Below are 13,452 nucleotides of genomic sequence, written 5' to 3' on the forward strand. Positions count from 1 at the left end.
AAGCAGATTCCATGGAGGCATTGAAAAAGGAACTGGATTCCTATCTGAAAATAAATAATGTGCAATATGGCAGAAGTGTGGGATTAGGTGGAGTACTCTTTCGGCATGCCAGTGCAGACCTGATAAACCAAATGGCCCCCTGAACTGTAAAGATACTATGATTTTATGCCAATAGCTACAGTGCATCATCAGTGACATTATATGATGTACAGTATGGTCCCCTTATTTAAGAAAATGCATTAGAGGTAACTCAGTGAAAGTTTGCTCAACTGATATTTGGGATGGGGTTGGAAAGCCTTAATCAGTGTTATTAAAACTTTGTTTCCCGGGACCCACTTTTGCCAACTGGCTGACCTTCGGGACCCACTTGATGGCTTGCACAGACATGATAGGCCAAAGGCCCGCTTTCTGTATTCTGTGTTGTAGAACTATATGACTCTATGAAAGTAGAGATATATTCAAAGTGCAGAGAGCCACAAGGTTGATGTCAATGTTTGAATTATGAAAAAAACCCAAGATTTCCATTCTTTTAGCACCTTCACAACTATGTGAGTATAAAGTAGTTTGCAACCAATGAAGTACAGTCACTATTGTAATGCCAATTTATGCACAGCAAGATCCCATAAACAGCAATGTGAAAACGACCAGATAATCTGTTTTTGTGATTTTGATTGAGGGATAAATGTCAGTTCGGACACCAGGGGTAATTCCTGCTCTTATTCAATGTAGTCCCATGGAATCTTTTACATCCACATGAGAGGCCGAGCCTCCGTGTAACATGGTAACTAGAAAATGGCATTTCTAGCAGGGCAGCACCCTGCAGTACTACACTTAGCTGAAATGTGGCGGTGAACCCACAACCGTCTGATGGATACAGTACTCTTTAGGTAACCCAGAATAACTTTCCGAATAAAATCCATCAGCCAAACACCCTTTTTCTGCAAAAACAGTAGGTTTGAATTCCTTACAGAAAACAGATATTACTTTGAAGTTATCAAGTGGTCTGGAGACATTCTTTAGTATGCAGAGAGAGAGACTAAAAATGCACCTTTGTTTGAATGCAGCTCCCAACTGAAAACAAAATCAAAAAACTCAAGAGCCACAAAGCAGCTTCCAGCTCAAAACAAAAGTAAAAGACAGAATCACAGCCCAACTCCACCCACACAGTGAAATCACTGCAGCCATTTGATTAAAGACACTTTTCTTAAAGGGACTATCACATGACACAAGGGTTGGCCCTGATGCGATGCAGGATTAAAGCACATGGAATGCATACAAAAATCCAGCACAGTGATATTTTATTCCAGTCGTACCAAATCTACAAATAGTTATCTTCAAGAAATCAAACTTTTTACAATGGATGGTCCAGCAGTCCAGAAAAAATAGAAAACCAAAAGCTACTCTCCAAGTCTCAAATAAGCCATGTTGCAAACTTATTTGTAGTGCAATGGGAGCAGGGATGCCTTGCAAAAAGGCTGCCTTCAAGTGGAAGCGACGATTAATGTTCGCAGCAAAGAAACAGGTTTGAGAAAGAGTCCACGTGTGGTATTCCTGTTGCTAAATCCTCAAAAACAAGTGAGTCCAATTGTCTTGCCATCCAGACAAGAAGATATCTCCTGCACCTTTGGGATTGTTAGACTCAGGGTTCTTTGGGTTCCTTCCCTTTCTCCCTGCTGTTACTGCTGCTGTTGCTCCTCGTAGCTTCTGGCTCAGACCCCTCCAGCTGGTACTCAATGATTCTGGATCTGGTTCTCCCCACACAGATGGAATTGCTTCTTTCATTGTTTCCTGCTCGTTGAGGCCAGATGAACAGAATTCCTCAGTAGCCTGGGATTGCCTGGCAGAGACTCCCTCACAGAAGGTGGGGTCTGGCATCCACAATGCACCAAAGTCTCAAATCAGAGGGGGAAGCTTGGTTCAACTGGTTTGTTGATAAGTTTAGAATAGGAGATATGTTAGATCATTAGGTTACTGACTACTGTTATTGATGGCATGTAAATTTTCAAATGCCAGCCATAGTTCAATTAGATTCAAGCCTCTGTTGAAGCAATAAACAGTCTTAGGAGTAGGTGAAGCAATTTTGTTACTGCATCATTTCTAAGTGTAATTTCTAAGCTTCAACTGGGAATATATAAGTTTTGTGCTAACTTCTGCAGAACTTGAAGTATCAGTGCTTTACTGGAAGATTCATAAAAACAACTGAAACTTGCATTTACAAGCAGTTTTGATATAGTAAAATATTCTAATGTACTTTGCATGAAACCAAATAATTTTACACCAAGCCACAGAGGGAGACAATAGTACTGGTGAGCAAATGTTTGACCAAGGAAATCATTTCTGAAGATCATCTTAAAGGAGGATAGTGAAAAGGCAGAGAGGTTTAGGAAGGTAATTCCACAGACTTGCAAAAGCCCAGCTGCCACTGGTGGAGTGATGAAAATTGTTGATATGTAAGAGATCACCGTTGGAGATATCTCAGAGTGCTGTAGCCTGGAGGGGGATAATAAGAATTTGAGATGAAAGGGCATGGAACTGTTTAAAGTGTGGAAGATAATTTTATAATGGAAGTGTTTCCAGGCAAGGAATAAATGTGTCAGCTGTGGCACTCCAGTTGAGTAAAGGAGTTTGTGTTCAACTCAAACTCCAGGGCTTGAGCATGAAAATCTGTTGATGCTTCAGTGCAACACTGAGAGAATGCTGCACTATGTCTTTAGATGAGACTTTGAAAAAAACCCACAAAGCTCCATCTGGTTGTTTGAGTTGATGTGAGAGATCCGTGGTGTTCCAGTCAATATGTGTCCCTCAATCCACGTAACAGAAATGGAGTATCTGGTCATTGTCATATTGGTGTGTGTGGGATTGTGTGCAAATTAGCTGTCACATTTCCTACAATAATAACTAGTAACTGCCTGTCAAATGTAATTTATTGCCTATAGAGCACAATGTACAGTCGTCATGAAAAGTGCTGTAAAAATGTGAATCTTCATTTTCTTTCACTGCTGATATCATTAACAGTTATTCCTCGTCTTATAGTTTTTAATGACTTATTCACCAGATCTGTAGAAGTTTCTGTTACTGTATATTTGATAATTCACCCCTAAAATTGTGCATCACAAAATTTTATTTTGCATATCTATCCAAGTTACATCGTCACAATTTTAGACTCTTAACAGGGAGAAATCCTGCTTAGTGATGGGGAAGTGCCAACCAAAAACAAAAAGGACTAGAAGATTGGAAATGGGTCAACAAATCGTGTAAAGCTATGAGAATATTTTTTGGGAAGTAATTTGAAAAGAAAAACATTTGACATTAAGCGCAATATCTTCTATGAATAAACTTAATGCAGTATTTAATCTTTAAATGTAGCTCAAAGGGACACAGTCATTGAATGTCAAAACTATGAATAAACTGATTTTTTTATTTTTATTAAACAGCTTCCTGTCCCTCCTCCCCTCCAACATTAACTCACGGTTCAAGAATTGCTAATGATAGAACTGACTTTCTTGTGGGTACCATCGTTAGATATGTGTGCAACACAAGCTACAGATTGAGAAATGGAAGTCAACCATCTAGTACCTGTAGAGATGATAAAAGTTGGACAACGCTAAATGCTACATGTGAATGTAAGTTATCAGAATTATTTTATTCTTCTCCTGCTCTGTTTTTTCCCAAAGAAAGTGATTTGGCTGGAATTTGGTTGCATGTGTGTGACAGTTGTCCAGATATTATACCCAATTGGTTGTACATGCAACCAGCTTTGATGAGGAAATTTTAAGCATGGTTCAAGTACAGTTTTCATCGCATCTAAACCTCGGTCATTTCTTCATAGAGCTTGCACCGAGGATACAGTTTAGTGCAGGTGACATGTGTTCAACTGTTTGGTGGGAGAAGAGATGGGAAACGTAAGTAGGTCTGAATTCTCCATTCTGGACTCTAGGCTCTCCCGCCAGCAGAGAATCCCTGCTTGTCTCCACAAGCATTGGAAATAGAGTGCGGTATGCAGGTCTCTCCCTTTCACCATGCCAGTTTATGCGTTGGGGAGAGCTCGTGGAATCTCGGTAAAGGGCCACCATTTTGAGCGGGCAGCCCAATATCGAGGTGTGGTTGCGGGCCCCTTCCTCCCCACAAAGCAAATCCTGCCCAAATAAACCACATCCACCCGCTCTCCCTCACCAAATATACTAGTTGAATCCTCAGAGAATTCTAGAAGATTTGTCAAGCATGATTTCCCTTTTGTGAATCCATGCTGACTCTGTCCTATCCTGCATTGTTTTCCAAGTTCTCTGCTACTGAATCTTTTATAATGGACTCGAGCATTTTCCCCACTACCGAAGTCAGTCTGACTCATTCCCTGTTTTCTCTCTACCTCCTTTTTTGAATAGTGGGATTACAAAAACTACTCTCCAATCTGGAGGAACTGTTCCAAAGTCTGTAGAATCTTGGAAGATGACTACCAATGTATCCATTATTTCTATGGCTACTTCCTTAAGCTATCTGGGATATAAATTATCAGGTCTTGGGGATTCATTGACCTTCAATCTCATAATTTTCCCCAACACAATTCCTCTACTAATACTGATTTCCTTCAGTTCTTCCCTCTCAGTAAGCCCTGTGCTCCCCAACATTTCTGGCATGTTATTTCTGTCCTCCTTTGCGAAGACAGAATCAAATATGTATTTATTTGACCAGTCATTTCTTTGCTCCCCATTATAAATTTCCCTGCTTTGACTGCAAGGGATCTTTTTCTCTTCCCATACCTATAGAAGCTTTTACAGTTTTTTTGAATGATCCTGCAAACTTGCTCTTGTAATCTGTTGTCCTCTTCTTCATCAATCCCTCGGTCTTCCTTTGTTGAATTCTGGACTGCTCCCAATCCTCAGGTCTGCTGTTTTTTATGGCCAGTTTGTGCGCCTCTTCCTTGGATCTAATATATTGAATTTCCTTTTATAAGTCATGCTTTGGTCACCCTTCCCATTTATTTTTGTGCCAAACAGGAATGAACAAATGTTGTGGTTCACTCAGGCATTCTTTGAATGTTTGCTATTTTTCTATCATCCTTTTAAGTAATGTTCTCCAATCCATCATAGACAACTCGTGCCTCATACCATCGTAGTTACCTTTATTTAGATTCAGACCCTAGTCGTAGAATCATCTATGTCACTCTCCACTTTGATGAAGAATTCCATCATATTATGGTCACTTTTTCCCAAGGAGCATTAACTAGTTTGCCAATTATTCCTTTCCCATTACACAATACCCAGTGTATGATGGCCTGTTCTCTAGGTGGTTCCTCAATGTATTGGTTCAGAAAATCACCCCGTACACACTTCTGGAATTCCTCCTTTATTGTATTGTTACTAATTTGATTTGCCCAATCTATATGCTGATGTTGCTTTATCACATGCAGATGTACCTTTATTGCGTGCATCTCAATTATCTTTTTTTATGGCATTCCCAACATCACCACTGGAATCTGGGGGGTCGAAATACAACATGCACTAATGATTTTTGCCCCCTGGTGTTTTTCAGCTGTACCCATACGGATTTCACATCGTCACGGCTAATATCCTTCCTCACTATTGTGTTAATTTCCTCTTTTAGTAGCAATGCAACTCCACTGCCTTTTATTTTTTTGTCTATCTTTCCTGAATACTGAAGACTTCTGGATGTTCAGTTCCCATCCCTGGTCAACCTGCAGCCCATATCTCCATAACCCAGACTATATCATACTCGTTTCCATCTATTTACGTGATTAATTCAGCCACTTTATTGCAAATTCTCCGAACATTAAGGCACAAAGCCTTAAGGCTTGTGTTTTTTAAATTCCTTGTCCTGTTCTCATTATTTTTCACTGTAACCATGTTTGATTCTTGCCTTTGATTCCTTTGCCTATCACTTTTTGAATTTCTGATTTTTGTTCTTGTCTTTGTTTCTCCTCTTCTGACTCTTTGCATAGGTTCTCATTCTTCTACTGTTTTAGTTTTACTCCTCCCCAACCTCTCGAGCAAATATACACCCTAGGACATAAGTCCCGGTCCTGCCAGGTGCAATCTATCCAGTTTTTACGGTCCCAACTCCCCCAGAACTAGTCCCAATGACCCAGAATCTGAAACCCTCCCCCTCACACCATCTCTTCAGCCATGTATTCATATGATATGTCTGCTATTTTTGCTCTGGCTAGCACGTGGCATTGGTAGTAATGCTGCGGTCACTACCTTTGAGGTCCGACGTTTGAACTTACGTCCTAACTCCCTATATTCGGCATTTAAAACCTCATCCCTTTTTTAACCTGTGTGGTTTGTACAAATGTGTACCAAGATCATTGGCTGTTCAACCTACCCGTCTAGAATGTCCTGTAGCTGCTCTGAGAGACTTCCTGCACACATGCTGGCTCCAGCACTGGAAATGTTCCTGGCTTCCCACATAGAGCAGGAGAAGCACATCATAGTTATGAGGTCTGCTGCCATGACTCATCTCTTTGAATTAAATCTTTTGGAAGATACATGAATTCAAATAATAACAATTACTCTAGGGCTCTTCTTCCCTGGTCCTTGTTACTACTGAATATAGCCCTTACAAACTATAAGCCACAAAATAAAGACCGTACACATTCTAAGCGATAAATGTAGTAAATACTTACCCAATCACACTCTCCCAATCAGACTCTTCCACTTGACCCACGTAACTTTTGCATCCTGATGTCACATCAAGATCCCCTATCTCCAAGCTTAAGACTCAGATTTTCACTGCACTCTCGCGCTTGCACGCATCGTGTACTTGTCCTCCGCCTCCGGGAAGAACCCGCTCATGCGTGTCTTAGTAAGGTGCGCTCTGTGCACTACCGTAAGCTGGATCCTGGCACAAGAGGTGGTGGAGTTGATCCTGTGCAGCATCTTGATCCTGAATCCTCTCTTATTTCTATGCCCAACTCCTCTTTTCACTTCCATCTGGTCTTGTCCAGTGGGGTCCTAACCTTTTCTATGAGTCGCCCATATTTGACTCCACATTTATCGTCCCCTAATCAGTCGAGCCCTACTATTGTGTACAGAAATGTGTATCCAGGTCTCTGGGGGAATGTTTCTATCTCCTTGTGGAGGAAGTTGCACAGCTACAGGTACCTTAACTTGTTCCCTTCCAGAAGTTGGAGCTTCTCTGAGAGATCCCCCAAAGTTACCAGTCTATCGTCCACATACATGTTATTAACTCTCAGTCTCTCTCTGTCCTCCCTCCATGTACCAAATGTGGTGTCTATCCTCACCAGTGTGAACCTATTGTTGTTGCAGATGGGGGCCTCGATGGCCATCTTGCCAAGCTTGAAATGCCACCTGAACTAGTTCCGTGTTCTTTGTGTGGTCACTCGCTGTAAGATGGTCTTGTGTATCCCCTCCTTCCCCCTCAGACGAAGGCCATGAATAACTTGTCGACCCTGGTGAAGAAGGATTTGGTGATGAAGATCGAGAGTGATCTGAATACGAAGAGAAATCTAGGCAGCACATTCATTTTAACCACCTGTACCCTTCCCGCTGGCAAAAGAGGGAGCGAGACCCACCTTTGCAGGTCTCTCTTCACCTCCTTCACCAAGCAGGAGAGGTTCCATTTGTAGAACCTCATCTAGGAATGGACACTTGAATCCCCAGGTGCCTGAACTTGGTTTGTGTCACTTTAAACGGTAGTTCCTACTGCTGCACTCCTCCCTCTCGGGAGTTCACCGGGATGATTTCACTCTTTCCCAGGTTGAGTTGGTAACCTGAGAAGGCACCAAACTCCCTAAGGAATCCTTTCATCTTTCCCATGCTGGCTAGGGGGTCTGACACATAGAGGAGTGAATCAGCCGCCTAGAGTGAGACTCTACGCTCTCTGCCCCCTCTCCGAATGCCCACGACTCCGACAATCTAAGGGCGATGGCCAGTGGCTCGATTGTCAGTGCGAACAGGAGCTGGGATAGTGGGCACCCGTGCCTCCTTCCCCTTTGCAGCTGAAAGTATTCAGAACTGGTGCCGTTCGTCTGTGCACTCATCATAGGAGCGTTGTACAGGAACTTCACCCACACAGTGAGCCCTGCTTCAAACTCAAACCGTTCAAGCATCTCATGAGGTACCTTCACTTTACTTGATTGAAAACTTTCTCAGCGTCCAGGGAGATGATCACCTCTGGTATCCTCTCCCCGGATAGGATCATTATTACATTCAGCAGATGTCTGATGTTCACTATTAGTTGGCTGCCCTTGACAAACCTGGTCTGATCTTCCGTGACCACTTCTGGCAGGCAGCTCTCCAGGCACCTCGCCAGCACTTTTTTCTTGGGCCTTTGCATCAGTGTTTAAGAGAGAGATAGATCTGTATGATCCACACACCATCAGGTCTTTCTGATTTTTGGGGATCAATGAGATCGAGGCCTGGGCCAGCGTGGGCGGCAGGGCTCCCTTTGATAGTGAGTCGTTGAACATCTCCCACAGGTACAGGGCGAACGCTGCTGCAAATTATTTTGTAAAAGTCAACCGGGAAGCCATCCTGTCCTGGCTCTTTCCCTGACTGCATGAAATTCACCCAGCCCTAGCGGTGCTTCTAGCCCTTGTTTCCTGTCCTCCCCCACCACCAGTACATCCAATCTGTTGAGGAACTGTTCCATCTCCGAGACCCCCTCTTGGGGTTCGGAGTTGTACAACCCTCGGTAAAAGTTTTCAATGGCCTTGTTAACTTTGTTTGGGTCTGCTACCATCCTACCATTTCTATTCCTAACTTGTGCTATCTCTTTTGTGGCTTCTGTTTTCTCCAATATAAATGTTCCTCCTGTTCAAAAAACATAATTTAACAAATACTGTTTTTTGTCACTCTGCCAATTTCATACCCATGTTTGTACTGTTCCTTTTATTCCATGAGCTCAAACTTTATTCACATCTATTGGCAGCACTTTATCAGATTCCTTTTGAAAATCCATGTGCACCACATCAACAGTAATACCCTCTTTCTCTGCTATGTCATGCCCAATACAGGGATGTCATATTCTGAACTTTCAGAAAATATACTTAAAAGTTGGACACAAACAAGCTGTTAAAATGGCTGCTGCAAAATATGTGACAATTGGCACTTGAGCTATAATCAATATCGAGTCTTTGACGAATACCTTATTAAATATGGATGTAGGCGAGGTTATCGCGTAGCTCTCTGTGGCATTCACACAACTCTTTGTTTTAACGGTGACAAAATTCATAATGCTGAAGTGCAAAGGGACTTGGGAGTGTAGCCATGTAAAATGGCTGCGTTCCGATTAATCTGGCCAAAACCCAGTTTAAAATGGCTAACCCGAAAGACTGCTGGGAAAAGCAGCCAAGAAGACACAAGCAGGCAGCTGCAGACAGGTTTGCATATTCAGCTCTGGGAACGTAGCCCAGATCGATACTCAGGGCTATCAACAGCCCTTCAACCCAGGTATCCGCAGTTTCATTCAGGACTGTTTACACCTAATCAACTCAGACATCCACAGTTAAATCGGCTATCCCCGGGAACAATTGCAACATATTAGCAATTGAATACCGGGCCAGACCTGTCGGCGCCTGCAGTGGCCGAAACAAAGACAGGTGAGCGACCACCCCCCGATCAAGGAATCGCCTCACCATTGGACACATCGACCCCAGAGATTGGGGACAGAATCCAATCACTTGGGACTCAGGGTCAAGGGCCGCCCCGGGAGGCAGGAAGCCCCTGGGCCCTATAAAAGTAAAGGTCCAAGTTCAGATCGCTCTCTCTCTCATCTTCGCCTGCTCGAGACCTTCGGAAGACCAGCCACTGGTAGCAGTAAGTGTGAATCCAACGACCGCTATCCGGTAGAGACACCTAGCCACCGACCTGTAGCAGCCTTTTGAATCCTGCGGGCCAGATTTGATTGGACAAGCCATTCGTTTCCCTGACCTGGTGGGCTCTTCCTAAGTTAAGTATTGGCCAGTAGTGATAGGTTTATTGTATAGAAAGTAGTATTGGGGTATTAATATTGCTTGTTGTATATAATAAATGACCGTTGTTTTAATCCATACTAAGCGGTGTGCTGTGTTATTAATCATAACCTAAACTTGAACCACATGGCGGTATCATAAAGATACCTGGCGACTCATGAGCAAAGGTGACCTAAACAGAGCAAATAGAATAAATCTAGAAAGAGCAACATAATTGGCGACATCCTGACGGGACCCGACTTAGAAGTGGAAAACCACTCCGGGAGAACCCCAACATTTTGAATTAGAATCCAATCGGAAACAAAAAAAAAACACAAGTGTTCAAGCGGTTCTGGTTAATAATTCACAATTCAGAAGTGTGTATATGCATGCGTAACTAACAGGGTTATAAGGCAAAACTGATAGCTTTTTTGTTGCGTCAAAACTATCGGCAGTAGGTTTTTCGGAAATTAGCGCAAGCCGTACCCGTATCTACCACACCACCTTGACCCCCTGTTCCAAATTTGATTGTACCGAGCAGATAAGAGAGAGCCATGCAGGCAATGCAAGTGATGCAGCGCCTCATGAACCCCGACGATTTTGCTGTCGCACCAGTCAACAGCGTAGGAGCGGGACAGTGTCCCGTTTGGGAAGTGGAAATCCGCAAAATTCTGCAGGGCAAAGGATGGCCCGTGTGGAAGGATTTCTGCAATAACGACGACTCAGGTCCTGGAAGTATAGGGCATACTTGGTGGGAGAACCTGAGTGAGATTCACAGAAAGAGTTTAGCAAAAGCGCGCAAGCCGATGGCAAGTGTGTCCTGTCTGGCACAATTGCGAGGCACAGAGGAGGTCGTCAGGACGCTCCGCAAGGAAATAGAAGGCATACATCGGATAAGTAAAACCGATATATGTGAAATTGAGAAAGAGAACCGGGAATTGAAAGGGAAATTAGCAGCAAAAGACGAAGAGGTGGCTGACGCCAAACGGGGTCACCAATCTTGTCTTGCGCACTTGAGTAGTTTCCAGTCACAATATGAGAAGGCTTATCAGGACCTGCAGCGTGTAGTCCTGGTAAAGAAAGAAACAGAAAACCAGTTAGAGAAGCTCCAGAAACAATGCAGTGATCTCAAGGCAGCCTTGAGAGCGCTCCACGCCACAACAACGGAACAAAGGCAGAGTACTTTAGACCATGCTAAGTGCCGAAAGCAGGTTGCAGACTTGAAAGCACTGCTTTCTGTCCAAAAGGGATTTCAAGAAACCTTTGGGGGAAGTTTAGAACAGGAAGACGGCCATGATTGGGAGGAATTGCAGAAGACAGCGCAGAGATATGTTCAGGGAGCATGTGCGCAGGAAAAACCCCAAAGGAGGAAAGCACCCCCACACAACAGATAATACAGGCTCCCTTGAACCCTGTAACAACCCACCACACCGCCACAGCAGACGCAGCGGACGTCCTATATTCCACCCCCCTCACAGTGACCCAATTATGGGATGCGTGTGCCAAAATCACACCGTTCCTCCCCGCTTCAGACCCACACCATTTCTTTGCCAACGTCAAACACCAGGCGACCATGTACGGCCTGGATGAGAAAGAGCAGGTAAAGCTCACGGTCCTCAGCTTAGTCCCATTGGTCGCAGCAGCCCTTCCCGACCCACAGAATGTAGGAGGAGGCACCCTTGCAGAAATGCATACCGCGATCCTGGATGCGATCGGGTACAACCGGGCGACCCCGTAGACGGTCTGAATAAATGCAGACAGGAAAAGTCTGAACACCCCACAGCGTTCGCAGGACGCTTGTGGATTCATTTTGAAGCCGTTTTCGGCAACGTAGATCGCGCCCATTTGTCCGCAAACAATAGGCCAAATGGACCCGCACCCTTATCTCCCATGCCACGGAAGCAGGACAGAATGCCTGTAGTAATTATGGCCCCTCGGAGGATGCTCATAATGAGAAGTGGGTGGTCAAGAGATTGTCCCGCGTTTGGGAACAAGCGGCTCACGGTAAATCAGCCACTAGAACACCCGAGGAAAACCAAGCCGCCGCAGACGTGCAGGCAGTAAGAACCACTCTTCACAACCCCGCCTGGGTAAATGAGGGAAAGAACAGCCCCCCAGCCAAACCGCAAGAGTGCTACAATTGCGGAAAATTGGGACATTTTGCTAGAGAATGCAATGGCCCTAAGAAACCACAGAGTGCCCAACCGACAGGCACTCTCGATAAGAAAAAGGCAGAGCCCGTAGCGACCAAGAACTGAGGTGTCCACATGATGATTTAAAGGAGACACTTGGTGAAAAGTGTTGTCCTTTCTGATGGAACCTGCAGAATGTTTTATGTTGTCTGTCTGTTTGTTAAATGTTGTTCGTCCTACAGGAGAATTTTCTCACCGCCCCACACCCATTCACCTGAACTTTTTAACTTTTCCCGCTGACACCCACCGCCACACGCCCATTCGGCCGATACCTCTGAGGACTTGCCTCAGAGGCCCACCAGACCAGACGCCGATCGTAGCTACTCTTCTGATTGGATGGTAGAATCAGAACAGTAACCCCACCATGATGACTACATTTCTGTCCGTTCTTTGGTCGCTCAGGCAGTGGAGAAACGGCGTGAGACCCGCCCTGCCTGGGGACCCCCCCCGTTGGTCAAAAACGCTCGGTAGGGAAGATACGGTATTGGTAGCTGTCCTACCTGGGGACTCCACCCAAATCGTACCCGTCGCGGCCCACACGCACCTCATTCGAACTTTACTTTCAAAAACCGTTTTATTTTATTTAGGCAACCTTTGGGTTGCTGCCACATGCTATTTACATCCTAGAGCATTTGGATGGTAAAGTTAGCACTGGTCCACCATTGGGAAGTGTGCCGTGTCCAAACATTTGTTTTGAAAAAAAAAAATGGGGGGGAGAGTCACATGCTATGACCAATTATAAGGGTTTAATAGGCCCCAAGAAGGACAGACACACTAACACACCAGATATTAAACCAAAGTATTTACACACACTACGCTTGTCTTACAGATCTCCAGAAGCTCCAAGTCCGGAGAAAACCAGCGAACACAGGAAAAGGAAAGAAAGAAGACAGCCATGAGGACTCCTTTCTTCGTGCTCAACATATTTTTGATGGACTTTTTGTTGCGCGGGAACGCGGACCCCATTACTCCAAACCCCCCTGCCGTTAACGCTTCACTGCCCCGTAGTACCGAGGGCCCAGTCACCAACCACGCTGCATTATCCTGGTGCGCCAAGTTCATAACTTGGTACTCTCTATCGTACATCATTGAGGCACTGTTGGCATTGGCTATACTCAGTTGTGCAGTACAGACCATGCGCCTCCGCAAGTGGAAAAGGAGAGCGTACCACGCTCGAACCCCGGTATATCGGATCCGATCCCCGATATTCGGCAATGACCAGACCCCAGACCCCCGCGACCTATAAAGAATAAAGAGTATTCGCGTGCATTATTCCTGTAAATAAAGAAATATATGGAACGTTTCATAAAAAAAAAATGTATGATCCTTAGC

Source organism: Scyliorhinus torazame, chromosome 17 (genome assembly GCF_047496885.1).
Source record: "Scyliorhinus torazame isolate Kashiwa2021f chromosome 17, sScyTor2.1, whole genome shotgun sequence".
NCBI classification, from domain to species: domain Eukaryota; kingdom Metazoa; phylum Chordata; class Chondrichthyes; order Carcharhiniformes; family Scyliorhinidae; genus Scyliorhinus; species Scyliorhinus torazame.